Source organism: Mustela erminea, chromosome 4 (assembly GCF_009829155.1).
Source record: "Mustela erminea isolate mMusErm1 chromosome 4, mMusErm1.Pri, whole genome shotgun sequence".
Classification (NCBI taxonomy): domain Eukaryota; kingdom Metazoa; phylum Chordata; class Mammalia; order Carnivora; family Mustelidae; genus Mustela; species Mustela erminea.
In genome coordinates this window covers 52,996,735-53,012,373 of record NC_045617.1, presented here as the reverse complement: position 1 = coordinate 53,012,373, position 15,639 = coordinate 52,996,735, and the positions used below count along the sequence as shown (strand labels likewise).

General features: G+C 37.6%; 1 protein-coding gene across 3 annotated transcripts in view; it reads right to left on the bottom strand.

The window, feature by feature from the left end:
• The window catches only part of FILIP1 (filamin A interacting protein 1), a 273,938-nt gene that overhangs the window by 184,726 nt on the left and 73,573 nt on the right, over nucleotides 1–15,639 (bottom strand). Inside the window, exon 1 of one of the 3 annotated variants that reach the window (XM_032339245.1) lies at nucleotides 734–1,237. The exons of the other annotated variants lie outside the window; for them this stretch is intronic. The gene's annotated coding sequence lies outside the window, so the exon portion shown is untranslated. Of the gene's footprint in view, nucleotides 1–733; nucleotides 1,238–15,639 lie in introns of those variants that run through there. 3 annotated transcript variants of the gene reach the window in all.

The following is a 15,639-nucleotide window of genomic DNA, read 5'->3' as shown; positions in this document are numbered from 1 at the left end:
TTTTCTAGAAGATTCTATATCAGTTTCAAAAATCAGAATCAGTTTTATCTATACAGAAGCAATTACTCAGTTTATTTTTTTTCTAGATCACAAAATAGCACTCTCCCGGGTAGTTTCTATTCAACAACTGCAAAAGTAGTGATTTAATAGCAGTCGTATTTTGTGCCCAGTCAGAAACACTGGGGGTGACTATAATGTAACCAGGTCAGATCCAGCACAAGGTGTACCAGTGTAATCAGAGAATCCAGCAAAGGGAGAAGCAGATAGCAGCAAATCTTAAGCACAGCAACACACACACCATGCAGGACTTTCCTCTCATTTACCACACAAGCTGCTCAGCTAGTTTCAGTAAATGAATGTTATTTTGCTCCTAGGAAAAATCTTTCTTCCATTGTTTAGCCACCTTAATTGTGACAGGAGCTCTGAAGTTGTCCTTTGCCACATTGCTGTTACCTGCCCGAGAACATTAACTTGGCAGAAATATTTTGATGGCTATTAAAACAACATAACAACCTTTGTGCTTAAAAAGGAATTGGTGTAATTCTGAAAGAGATGATGTTACTGATTCTTTCACAATAATCCGCGATGATTATGATAATTCCTTAAATGTGTTATCACATAGTGGAAACAGTAAGAATCAAAGAAATCCGACAACACAGACTCTGAGAAAACACTCCTCTTACAGAAGCAGAAATTTCTAAAGAGACTAAATAGCTATTTATTTTGGGCTTACCTGACGGCAGCTTGTTTAATCAAGGGTATGTCCTTTATGGAGGTAGTTTATCCTTTGAAGAACCCAGTGGCTTGTCCCACAGCCCCAGAGAGACTGGAGTCTTGGAAAACTATCCAGCCCAAACGAATACAGAGGAAAAAGCTTTTCCCACTTTCTTTCCTAGGACTAGCCAACAGCTGAAGTCATGCAGGAAACTGAGTAGAGGGAAGGGAAAAGCAGCTTCTTCTCCCTGAAATCCCGATCAGCAGAAATTGGAGGCTGTTGCCTATCTCCCACCCAGACTTTTGTTTAAAAGTTTTTTCAACTGTTGCTAGGTGTTGTTGGGTTCTGAGATGAGGTTTCTCGTCTTCTGCTCCCTTCACAACACTGTCGGAGCAAGGACTTTGTTGAGGAGCTGAGCTCGCGCGTGCTATATTTAACCAGTGTTCTCAGCAAGTCAAGCCTGTCAACAGCTGAGAAGTTGGGAGCCGGCTTTACTCAGTTCCTCGGCAGCTGGGTTATCAGTGGATATAGCTCTGCTCACCCTGTAAAAGATTGCAGGGAAACCGGCAGATCCTTTTAAGGACACAGAGGTAATTATTACTCAAAGCTCTTAAATACAGATTGTGATTTGGGGCTTTAAATCTGAGGAAGAAATAGCAGTTGTCTCGAGCAGAGCAATGTACCGATGCAATATTTTTCTCAAGCAGGCACTCTCAGATAGACGTTGTTAAATTTAAAACAGCCTTTTAAAAATGTGCCATAGTTATTGGGGAAATTCACAGACAGAGATCATTCCAGACGCTTTTTTACATCGGTGTGTTATTTTCATAGCCAGATGACTTACCTTGTTCTATCAGACTTGATCACCTTGTATACCTAAATGTTATTAAAATAAGGTTAACATAAAGGAATGTCTGTAATAGTATGTTTTTGAATGGAGGAGGGTTAAGGAGGAAAATCTTAGCATTCTCACTCAGGTCATTCATTCAAAGTAAGAAGTGGAGAACACTCCAGGAAAACCAGGACTTGAAACAACTCTTGTCGACAGCCTCACCTCATCAGTAACCCTCCAGGCTCCAAAACCGGAAAGGGTCGCTTCTGCCCTGAACTCTCACATGAAGACTGTCTCAAGATATTTTATCGGCTTTATTTTATATCAGGAAATAGGATGAATCTGCCAAGATCAAGATTTATGGGGGAAAAGTGTTTTCTACTAGTTTTAGGGACTATCTTAATATATATATGAAATTAAGAGTGAGAGGAACAAAGAGAGATCCCTCTAGGTAAAGTAGGAAGGGACACACACAAACACACACACACACACACACACACACACACACACACACACACCATTATTAGTTAACACGTTAGAATATTGCCCTGATAAAAACATCACCAACACCATTATAAATGTTGACCCCCCCTACCCAAGATCCATCTATCAGCCTAAGGATACACTTTTTTTGACATGCAAACTGAAGTTAGACCAAGCAGAGTATGCCTGGGGGGCTCAGTCAGTTAAGTGTATGCCTTTGGTTCAGGTCATCATCCCAGGGTTCTGGGATCAAGTCCAGCATCGGGCTCCTTGCTCCCTGCTTCTCCCTCTGCCTGCTATGCCTGTCACTCCCCTTGCTTGTACTCTCTCTCTCTGACAAATAAAAAAAATAATAAAATCTTGAAACTAAAGCAAAACAACCAAAAAAAAAAGCATTGCATATTTGTGAGAAGTATCTTATGTACTAGATAACTCTAATGTCTCTCTGGGAAGGACTACCACTTTTCACAAGAGGGTGTGTGTGTGTGTCCTTTTTAAAGAAATGACCCTCACCTTCAAGATTGGCTGACACTCCCTCCCAATACACATACCTCAACCCATTAGAAAACATCTCAGTTCTTCCCATCCCATCACCTGACTAACAGCATTCATCCTTGTAATTTATCCCTGTAATTTATTTACTACTATCCATATATAAAATTACATTTGTTCAGATTCTTAGTCTTCCTGGGTCTGGGCCAGCCTTGATTTTTAGAAAAGACTTCTATTAAGATAAAAGTGTCCTTATGTGAAATTAACGGACTCATCTAGAACACTAATGGATCTTTTAGAAACTATCTATTCACAGTCCCTAAAAAGTGGGTTCTGATAGGAAGTGGAAGTATGTGACTGGGCTAGGCCATTGTTTAGAAATACCAGGAGAACATTTTAAATATTACGAAGAGCTGGGTAAGGAGAAATTATTGTTTGGAAAATGCACATACCCCACACAACATATCCCGCATATAATAGTGCCAGGTTGAGAACCATTTCACTAAAGAGGACTCCAGGAAGGTATCTTTTCACTCCTACTGAAAGTTCACTTTATAGATGTCTCCAATCCAAAATGAAACAGAGAAGATTGTACCCGAAGTCAAGATAACTAAGGGGAAATAACCCAGTTTGTCTTTATGGACCTAGATAATTCCCTCAGGAGCAGGATAGTTATTTCTCCTCTAACTATCCAGACAATTAGAGTTCTCAGTGTGGGTTTTTTTTTTTTTTCTTTAATGAAAACCTAGTCCTCTCACCATTGTTTTCTCTAACACTTGGATTAGCGGTCCATTGTTACTATTAATTTATTTTAATCAATGTGATGACAAGCAACAGCACACAGTATTTTATATAATTATATACTGTTGCTACCTTCAAATTATGTTCTTTAGTTATACTTAGCATATGTGCTAGCCTAACTCAGTATCCCACAATTAGTCTCTCTCTCTCTCTCTCTCTCTCAATCTCTCACACACACACACAAACACACACACACACACACATATGCATTCTCTATCCCTCTTTATAAAGTGAATTTATTTTGAAAGCCTTCCCCCGGGAATGATTATTCAGACAAAAGAATTTCCTACATAATCCACAGTGGAAGTAGTGTCATTAAGAGCTATTAGAAATTTGTGTTTTGTATACAGTCAAAAAGGCACTGATTTTTCAACATATTTTGTTAATATATTACTGTTCAGCTGGATCCTTTCCCCAAAGTCTTAAGTGTGAGCATTCTGAGAACATCTGATAAACTTAAAACTAAAGATGAATTTCCCTACTTCAAGAATGAGTCATGATGAAACTTTTTAATAAGAATATAGGTTAATAATATCAATGAGGAAAAAGCAAATGAATTAAGTAAGAGTGTTGGCACATTATCTCTACATCCATTTCTAAAACACAAATTTTGCCATGTCGTTCATTTAAAGAAGCACAGGGATTTTTTTTAAGTAAAAAATTAATCAGTTTGTCATTTGCTTCAAAATGAAGTCCAGGGGTGAGGGGTCACGAGAGGAGTCTCCAAACAACAAACATCTCTGTTATTGTTTATAGCCTGGATCTGAGACTTGGATATAAGCTCCTGGGTAGTAGAAAATGTTTTCTGTTTGTTCCTTACTGAGTAATCAAGCACCACAGCAAGTGTTCAATAAATAGGAATGATTAAATGAGCAAATGAACAATATAAAGATGAAAAAACTTTTAGAGCATGTTATTCAAAACTTACAGAAAATGTTTCTAGGCTTTCTGGACAGAGTTATATCATTATTACTTGTTTATTAAAAGTTATAGAAAGAAATTCATAGATTGCAAATCAGTTATTTTGAATTTTTTCAAATTGCAAAGGAAAGTTAATAGATTTTAGGATAATAATAAAAATACTTATGTAACACTTACTATGTGTCAAGCACATTTCTAAGGCTTAATACATATTCTCAATAACCCAATGAGACAGGTATTATTATTATCCCCCATTTTACAGGCAAGAAAACTGAGGTATAGAGATCTTAAGTAACTTGATCAGGTTACATGCTAATAAGTAGCAGAATCAGAATTTGAACAAGAGAGTCTGGTTCCAAAAATTTGTGTTTCTAACCACATAACTGCCTCCTTACACTTAATAGTCTCAGTATCCTGTTCTTGGCAATCACTGAGAGTCAAAAAATATAGACTCTGCTATACCTGAATAAATATGCTTCTGACCAAAAAAACACATTTAAAATTCTATAGCTCTCAAGCAAATAGAAAAAAAAAAATAACATAACTACATGATCAGCATAGTAAAATAAAAGCTCATTGGAACTGAAGTCCTGTTGAATACCAGAGAAGAGAAAATTGGACTGGAAAGAAGATAATTGCTTTGAGGAAAAAAAAAAAGTGTCTATTTTTAAGCAAAGGATATGAGCTGTTCAGTATTCTCTCTAAAACAAACAATGCATGATGTTCTATGATGAATGAGTTCAGTGCCTAATGAAATTCTAAAATTATATTCTAAAAATATAATTTTGGCCTATGATTTGATAAGCAATTTTTAAATGTTTATGAGCTATGCATTCACAACCAAAACTTCTCAAAGATGTAGCCAACAACAAGAAAAAACATCAGACAATACGGGGGGATGGCAGGAGAAATCAGTATACATTAACTAGTGTTTTGATATCAGAATGATGTGTTACACTTGCTATAGTCAGATTTTACAATTTAAAAACACTTGAATTTTTTATTAATCTACATATACCTCTTACAAAACTTTAAAATAAATAGTGCTAATACTTTGTAATATCTATACACATTCATAATGAAATAAGTACTTTGGCCTGTTCACTTAATAAAACACACATTATATCACTTATATATTTGTTCATAAAATATTCAATTAAATTATTTATTTTCCCAACAGCTTCAGAGAAAAGAGAACCAAGGATAGGTTTTTAGAAAGTTGTAAGATAATGATATTTCCATTTACTTGAGCAAAGTAAGCATTTACATGCTTGTATTAGACATTAAAATCCCCAATTCCCTGCCCTGCTTGAAACTGGGTGAACAGAACTTAACTCTGAAAGAAAGGTAAAGGGTCATATCCTGTTAAGATTACAAGAATCCTACTTTGCAATAGAGTCAACTAACATTCTCTTGAGTATATTTCTTTCTTCCTTTCCTATTCCAGAGTCATCCTCCACTCTGATTCGATGCTCTAATTCTTAGCTGTAATGGATGACTCAACAATTTTCTGTGAGGGGACGGGACATTTACTCTCCAAGAAACAGACACAGAATTGGGAAACCAGTGATTGGGCATAGAATTATGAAAAATAAAGCACTTTTCCCCATGGAGCTTATGGGTTTGTATGTGTACACTATATAGATAATTACAATTAACTGAAAAACAAGATGCCTTGGAAGCACACTGGTTGAGACCTCTGATTCTGGAGTCAGACAAAGCTAGTTTGAATTCAGACTCCCATTCCTCATTACCTGTGGGAATTTAGCAAATTACTTTATTTCACCCAAAACTACTTTACCTTTTCTGTAAGATTAATAAAATAGTTTAAGACTATTTATAATAGCCAAACACCATAAACCCTCTCTGAGTGCTTTCTACAATTGAATGGATATATTGTAGTGTAGTCAGACAATGGCTTGCTATATACAGCAATTAAGAATGAGCAATCTACAATTGAATGTAACAATATGGATAAATCTCTCAAAAAAATGTTAAATGGAGAAAGCCAGACCCAAAACAGTACACTGACGATTCCATGTACACCAAGTTCAAAAACAAACAAAATAAATTTTTCGTTTTGGAAGTCAGAATGGCAGTTATCCTTAGGAGGTGCGGACACAACTAGAAATGGGCACAAGACAGGTTCCTGTGACATTGGTAATATTCTATTTCTTGTGTTATGCCAATATGATCAATTTGCAATAATTAATCAAGCTGTATACTTGTGATTTTTTTAACGTATACTTAGGTATTTTTTTGTCTGTTATAATTTTATAAAAAGTTTAAAAATTGAGGATAATTTTAAGGTAAGAGTCCCTACCTTCTGAAATATTTGCAGATGAAATAATAGAGTATCTTGGATTTGCCTGAAGACAACCCAGTGTCAGGAAAGAGACGTGGACAAGAGAATAATGAAACAAGATTGGCCAAAAGCTGAGAGCTATTAAAGCTGAATAGTAGGTGATCATACTATGCTCCCTACTTTCATACAAATTACTTTTATATTATTTCTTCAGAATAGTTCTTACTATGCTAATTATTATTTTAATTGTGAATATTAATGTAACTGTCACCTGAAAGTATCTACACAAACTGAACTCTTTGAATCCAATCAAGTCTTTACATGGAAATCACATGGAATTCCATTGATGTCATGGGATAATCAAGAAGACAACTGGCTTTATAATATTAACACATACTATTAGCAACTGGGATCAAAAGTGAATAAGACAAAAGGTAAGGAAAATAGAAAGGACCCCTGAAGCAAATTAGTCCTAAAATCATTGGGGAAACAGGTTTCATTCTTGCTTTTATCAACGAAACTCATTAACATATTGTTCTGCCTATCTGATAATGAGAGGGAAAAATATCAAGAAACAAAGATGTCTAAGCAGCAAAAGCTGTGGGCCAACAAGTGGTTAGTAACAGGAAATGTCATACAGGGGTTCAACCCTCAGGGTGAAAAGTTCAGGGCAAGAAATGCTCAGAAATACTTGAATTTAGTATCCATTTTACATCTATTTTACATCTTGTGTACTTAATATTTGTATTCTTTCCTCTTTCATCTGAAAATGGGTACTCATTCACCTCCTGGGAGAGTTGGAACATTATAGTCTGGGATAGGAAAGTGTTTTTGAAATGATGAAATATCTAAAAATGTTTTGTGTTGAAGCTTTCCTTTTGGTGACTTACCTTCAGGGCTCTGAGGTAGATTAACCATATGATGAAATGACTAAGGAAGTTCTTTAAAAAGCCTGGTGTTAAACAAGTATAAAAATGAAAGTAGAAATTAGAATCATTAGGTAGAGTTAGATAGTAAAAAAGTGAATGAAAATTGCAAAGCAGCAATTTTTTAAAAACAAATTGACCTCTTTAAGACAATTACAATTTTCTTGCTTAGTCTTTAGCCATTAAAAATAACATTACAGGGGCACCTAGACGGCTCAGTGGGTTAAGGCCTCTGCCTTCAGCTCAGGTCATGATCCTGGGGTCCTGGGATGAAGCCCCGCATCGGGCTCTCTGCTCAGCGGGAGCCTGCTTCCCTCTCTCTCTTTCTGCCTGCCTCTCTGCCTACTTGTGATCTCTGTCTGTCAGATAAATAAATAAAATCTTTTAAAAAAATAACATTACAGAAGAATATTAAATTATTTAACAGACTGGAAAGAAATTCACTGAAAGTAAAGTGAAAACAGCAGGTAATAAAATAAATTAATGAATTGATATTATTTCATTGGGGGATAGATATAGTTATGATATAAATACAGATATTTCCTCATGTGTTATGCATATATATTTCTATAGAAATACATACATATATTTGTATATACATGTAAATGTATATTTATATATGAAATATATAAGCCATAATGTTTACAATGGTTACCCTCTGTATTTTTTCTCAATTTTTTTAATTGACATTTGTTTTGATAGTAGGAAAATAAGATTATTTAAAATCATTTTTCACGGGATCCTTGTTCAATATTTTGCTGAGGTAGAGGGGCACCTGGCTGGCTCAGTGGGATAAGCTTCTGCCTTTGGTTCAGGTGATGATCTCAGGGTCCTGGAATTGAGCCCCACATCAGGCTTTCTCTGCTCAGTGGGGAGCCTGCTTCCCACTCTCACTCTCTGCCTGCCTACTTGGGATCTCTCTCTCTCTCTGTCAAATAAATAAATAAAATATTTTAGAAAAATATTTTGCTGAGGTAGAAACATAAAAACTTGTGTTTGGCATGACTTTCCTTTCTGGTGATTATTCAGGATTTCAGTGAATTGACCCCAAATAATGTAATAATTAAGCAAATGAACACGGTTGAATTTTGTCTGGTGTGAGTCTGGCATTCAGTTTCACTTATTGAATTCCTCTTAATATTTGCTTACAAGAAAAAAAAAAAAGGTCTTCTTTTCATGATTCTTCAAAATGAACTAGCATTGCTTTGCTTTCCATGCTTTTTCTACTTTTTCATCCTTACAACTGTCTTAATTCTTCATAACATTACATCATTGCATTTGCTACTGTAACTTTCTCCTGTGACATTTTCCCTCTGAGCCTTAGACTGTGTTTGGTTCTGCCTGGAAATTCTGCATGGTGCCAGGAGGAACGATCTTCATCGTTAGGGCTTACCTGAGGAAAGTTTCCAGCCATTGTGTTGCTGTTGACTTTAGCGATAGGGGAGAGAGAAATACTTTTTGCACTTCCCCAGCAATATCTGGAATATGACATCACTAACTGACTATGTCTTAGAGTAGAAAGAGCCCTGGGAAAAAGGAGACTTTGCTCTGACCTCAATTAGAGAGACAGTTTTTAAAAAAATGACTTCATCTCTCTGTGCCTGTTTCTTCAATTGTCAAGTAGAGATGTGGAATTTCATTTACACACCCCACCGCTGTTCTGGACCCTCCACCATCACCGTACATAAGACGACAGGGAGGCGACACCACAGGAGTGGGAATGAAGTTGAGAAAAAAGAGAAGGCAAGAGCATTCTGGGGGTCCACGGCACCAATTTTCATTATCTAAAACTATTTTTATTGCTTAAAATTATTTGTGTTACCAAAACGTCTTACTTGTTATAAGCTTTGTTTCTAATCTATACCTCATTTTTACAAGACATAATTTATTGCTTAGATTTTTATACATAATTCTAAACCGTTAAAAACACTGTAAAACATGCAAAAAAGAGGAAAGCAGGAGTGTTTCTTTTTTTTAAAATGCTAATTGAGTTAATTGTAGTCTGGCTAAAGGGGAAAAAAGTTATAGTTCCAAGTTTTGCTCATTTATGCCAACATATAGTATTCTAATCTTCTAGGTCTCTGTGTGCTGAGAAAGTCTACCATCTGTAAGGCAGGTACATTGGAATGTCCATTTGACCAACGCCATTTATCAGAAAATGAATATGCATTATGGAAGTAATGGACATAAGCTGCACACCAAAACTAGAAACCTCCAAACGTTTTGAGATTATAAGTAGATCGATGAGAACGGGAGGGCAGGCTTTAAGGAGGGCTTGGACAGTGAGTGCTGACGGGAGGGTAATTCATCCTAGTGCTGGGTTAGAGCCGCAAACAAGAGGTCTGGTCCTTCTTGAGTTTCCTCAAGAAGGCTTAAGTCATGTTTCCTTTTGTGGGATTAATCAAAATTTGCGATAGAATTTATGTAATAAACAAATGGGTAGCACTTGCTCTGTGCAAAGAACTCTGAAGCAATGGTTCTCAACTGAGACCACTTTTGTCCCCCAGGGGACAGCCTGGAGACACTTTTGATTGTCACAACAAAGGATTCTCCTGGCATCCAGTGGGTAGAGGCCCAGAATGAGGCTAAATATCCTACAATACACAGAACAGTTGCCCCAAACAAAGAATTATCTGGCCACGGTGTCAATGGTGCCAAGGTTGAAAATCTTACATGCACTAGAAGATTAAAAAACAGTAACACAGACAGGAACCACCCTCTAGAGCTCGGAGTCTGGCAATGAAGATAAGGCAGATACACAGCAAAATGGACAAAGCAAGAGGAGCTAAAAGAAATATACAGAGAAAAAAATGACTTGTAGCTTCAGGGATGAGGGAAACTTTGAAAAACAATACCGTAAATATCCGTCTTAACATTCCTAAAGTAATTTAATTTAAAGATGCTATTTATTCTTGTAATTCTTTTTTACATCAATAAAGATAAACTAACAACCAAATACTTATAGAAAACATCCTCTCTGTTCTTGAGCCTGAATTAAGTTTCCTGGGAAGACAAAGCTGAGTAAAACAGAGCCACTCTTCTCTGGAATTTAGAGCAGAGTCACACCTCCAATTCCACACTAACATTATCAGAATTCATTCCTTCAAACATGTCATGAGTACCAACTATGTACCAAACACTGTGTGGCACAAACAGATAAGATTTTTGCCTTGTAGAACTGTCATTTGGGAGGTGTCTGTGTGGCTCAGATGGTTGGGCATCTGCCTTTGGCTCAGGTCATGATCTCCAGGTCCTGGGATCCAGCCCCATGTTGGGCTCCCAGCTCAGCGGGGAGACTGCTTCTCACTCTCCTTCTGCCTCTCTCCCTGCTTGTGATCTCTCTGTCTCTCTTTCTCAAATGAATAAATAAAATCTTTTTGAAAAAATTTTAAAAGGGGGGGCACCTGGGTGGCTCAGTGGGTTAAAGCCTCTGCTTTCAGCTCAGGTCATGATCCCAGAGTCCTGGGATCAAGCCCCGCATCGGGCTCTCTGCTCAGCAGGGAGCCTGCTTCCCCCTCTCTCTCTGCCACCTATCTGCCTACTTGTGATCTCTCTCTGTCAAATAAATAAATAAAATCTTTAAAAAAAAAATTTTTTTTTAAAGAACTGTCATTTGGGGGAGGGGGAAAAAAATCAAACCAACAAATACATGATATCAGTGTGTGACTTCTGTTTTCAAAAATACTGGACCATCTAGTCCAAAAATCCAAAAAGCCTCCTCACTACAAAACACCAGAAATTCCCACTCGAATCTCACAAGCATGGTTTTTTAAATCTAGCTGAGCCTGAAAGAAGCTATGGAAAACTTCTAAGGGCCAAAAGCAAAGAGGGAATTAAAACCAGAATAGTGAGTGAAAATTGACAGTGAGGTCCCTGGGGCCTGAGGAGCAGGAGGGCAATTAGTCTCAGAAACCACTAGATTTTAGTGACAAGGTAGAAATAGAAGATGAAGCCTCGGGTCCCAGAGATTAGGATCTGGAACTGAGTCTCCTGAATAAAGCTAGGACTCTTGGAGTTAAAAAAAAAAAAAAAATACAAGCATAGGAAATAAGAAGGAAACTTATCCATCTTGGCCTGGCTCTAGATAAGGGAAAAGATAACCTATGCTAAGAATGCATTACCACAAACCAGGTTTTAGTAGGCTTGATGAGCAAAGGTACATTACTCTTGTCTAAGAATCCCCAATGCAGGATGTTACAATAACCCAGACTGGTAATCCCTTAGAATAGCTAACAGTTAATCCACAAAGTCCACCCAGCAATGTCTCTTCATAAAGCCCTAGGATTCTACCTAGCAAATAAAGCTTAGTACATAATCTTTGTTTTGGGTTCTGCCTTCTGAGTAACCAGAGCTAAGTTAGGGACTCTTGTAAGAGAAGGCCTGTTTGAGAAGATGCCATTCTAAACAGACCTGAAGGATAAGGCGGATGTAACCTGTAGAGAGGAAGAGTAATCCAGTAGAGGGAATAGCACGTCCAAAGGCACTTATGTGGAGCAGAGTACAGAACCTTCAAGAAACAGAAAAGGTAATGGTAGAGAGAAGTTTGGAAATCTGCAAAGGAGCCCAGTCACACAGAGCAGAGGTCTTAGGCCTGGACCCCATATATACTACGTGTGTTTTGTTATACTAATTGGCAAAGTTGAAAATAAGGAGATATCACATAATAATTTCTAGATCTTCAAAAAATTCAAAAGATCTGTCAGCAGCGGGCTTGCATTCTTACATGGCCACCTGCAGCTAGATCTACCCCCTTGAGACAAGGCCTGTGACCTCCTGTTTGCCACTGTCCCCACCCAGCCTTTTTCATTCATTTATGTTGCTGATTTGGCATCTATCAGAGTTTCAATTATAGCTCCTACTTTGGGACTTCATAGATTGCAGTTTTTTAAAAAGTTGGGGTTTATTCTAAGATCTTAAAGTATTTTAAGTAAGGGAATGATATGCTCTGATTTATATAAACTCCATTTGCTATAAAACAAAACAAAACAAAGATTGGAGAGAATCAAGAATGAAAAAGAGGCTACAAATGAGACTATTGCAGGAATCGAGGTGAAAGACCACAGTGGTTTGAAATGGAGTGCTAGCAATGGAAATGGGAGAAGCAAATGGATTTAAAGTGTGCTTGGAATCAGAAAACCCAATGTTTGCCGATAGATTAGATATTAAAGGTGAGAGAGAGAATCAAAATAACTTGTACTATATTATGCAGAATTTGAGCCCTCTATGGTCAACAGCTGTTTCAATGGAGACAATCCCACAATGGAAACAACCTCAGTAAATATCTGAGATAATCTGATAATCTCAGATATTTACTGAGAATCTCTAGTACATGGAGAACTTGTGCTGTGAGGGGTACAAATAAAAGAAACTTTGGTGCATTTAAAGAGTTTGAATTCTTTTAGTAGAGGTAAGATTGATGCAAACAAATATACTTGTAAGGTATGTAATTTATTAGACAGCTGTACCTCTTAGAGTAACAATAACAATAGGTAACATTCATTGACAGTATATATCCAGTGCATATATCTCATTTAATACTGCCTAGAGTTAAGTGTAATTGTCATTTCCACTTTATACACAGAAGAATAAAAACTCAGGGAAGTCAGGTAATTAGTATAAGATCATACAGCTTCTAACTGGCAGAACTGACATTAGAGTCCAAGCGGACTAACTCCACTGGCCCTTTGTTTAACGAGTGCCCCAGACTGCTTTTACATACCTTTAGCGGAGCCACAAAGGTATTTGCATGTTGCAACTCAGACATGCAAAGAGTAATGTTGTTCCTTTGACTTGACTGAAAGTGCTCTGAGCTTTCTCACAAGCCTCTTTCAGCTAGTGAAAGGAGGGGGAATTAAAAGACTATTAAAAGACTATTTAAAACTTAGCTCCATTCTGTATTTAAAACTGACTTTTTAGGTAATGTGTTGACCCCTGTAGAAAAGAAATGCAGATTTCACCACCTTCACCTCCACCATATCCATGTGTACCAGCACATATGCAGGTACATACACATTTCTGCTACCCAAGATGGTGTTGGGAAGTGTGGACACAGAACCACTGAAGTGCCCCAGTCTTGGGCTTGTTGTCCAGGCCCATCTGGTTGCTGCTTGTTCTGTTGGTATCCGTGACTAAACTCCTTTGCTGGAATCATCCTTGATCTTGGTCTCTTAGCTGACTAACAACTCAGTAGCATTCCCTAGTTAATGGAGCCCCAGCTCAGCTCTTGGCAGTGCTATAGGGCTCCCCACATCTGTGACATTTCCTATATCCAACCGCCTGGCCCAAAGGCCCATCCCCTGCCTCTGCTTCAGAACTACTCCTATCTCAGCAGGCTCCACGGTTAGGTTGACAGTAAAATTTATAATACAAATCAAGACATTTGTGGGAGTGACAAGAAAGCATACTATTACCACAATGGAACATGCTGTAAATCAGATCAACCTAGCTGCTTTGTAAGCTCCTCTTCCAGAAATTTCAGTAACTCCTGGGTTGTATTTATGCTACATGGGATGGGGGAGAAGTCCAGGAAAGCTAAACTTCGAGGGCTCTCCTAGCCACAATGCACAGTCAAATTCAGACTATTGGGACTTATTTAGTCCCATGTTAGTCTCAGCCCACAGGGCAATCTCTTTCAGATGCTAAATGGAAATAGCCTCCCACACAGATACTTAACAAACCTGCTCCTCTTCTGGGAAAGCCCAGAGAGGGAAATGGCTCAAATGTCGTAAATGGCCTAAGAAGAGGTATCCTTCTCTTCACTATGGGAAGTTTTCCAGACTTTCCTTTTGCTAAGTTAAATCTAAAGCTGAAGGAGACTGAGAAGAGCAAAACAAAACAAAACAAAACCCCCAAACAAACACCTCTCAACTCCACAAAGCTTTGCTTTCAACGCTATTGTCTTCGTAAAGAAGTCCAGTAGACTGCCCGCTTATCCTCAATGGCTAAACCTCAAGACTAAGCTTTAAAAGTAAAAGACTACAGGGGCGCCTGGGTGGTGTATTCAGTTAAGCATCTGACTCTTGGTTTTGGCTGAGGTCATGATCTCAGTGTCTAGGGATCGAACCCCACGTCAGGCTCCACACACTCAGCACCAGTCTGCTCAAGATTCTCTCTCCCTCTCCTTCTGCCCTCCCACTTGTGTTGTCTCTTTCTCTAGAATAAATGAATAAATCTTTGAAAAGAAAAAAAAATAAGGTAAAAGACTGCAAATTAAAAAATTATTTCAGGAAGGAGGTAGAAATAAAATGCATTGGTTTAATATTTGCAAAATAAAATAACAAACATATAGAAGGCTGTTCATTCTCAGCCATTTCTGCCTACAGGAAAAGAAGTATTTAATGTCATTCAAAATGTAGATTCTTAACACAGTCTTGATAAGATGAATAAACAAATGCCTTTTGTAAGGTAGAGTGAGTAGATCTTCAGAGGTTGAAGTTCAGCTGATTTTGGATCTTAGATCCTGTTCTGAATATTCTATGGTTTTGTGATTTGTTATCTCTGAAAGGCCAAAAAGTATTATGTATCAGATTTCCACTTAGAGTTTTGCTTACTCATTTAAGTGTCTCAAAGCTAGACTGCAAGTCTTAATGTTTTAGAGTGGCATTAAATGGTTTTCCAATATTGATCAGGGATTATTGAGAGGTCCCCGAAGTTTCTGATGTTTCACAAGGGCATTCTAATGGGTTCATTTTTCTATTTATTTTATTTACTGCCAGGCAGGGGCAACAGTTGCGTCTCGTGCATATTGTTACACTAGTTGATTTTGAATAACCCTAACTTAAAAGTGTTCTCTATACCAATGTGCAAGTTTCCAAACATGAGTGGAAAATTACAAAAACGCTGAGTAATCAGGCTTATGGAAGGACCAAACAAGAAAAGGCCAGGTGGAGTTTCTCTGAAAAGGTTCTATAATGCCTTTATGATTAATAAACCTAAGGAAAACATCTGAAGCTTCTTTGAAATGTTAAGAATGAACTATTGGAGAACAACTGTGCTTCAAAGAGTAGTAAAATATGTGAGGCAGTATCTCACTAGAGGGAAAAAGGAATCCTATACTCCCAATAAATTATGTAGAAAGGAGTAGAGGGTTGAGTCTGACAAAGTTTAGAAGAGTTTCTGTTAACTTGTCAACTGCAACTAACCCCTTCCAACCCTAAACCCCTGG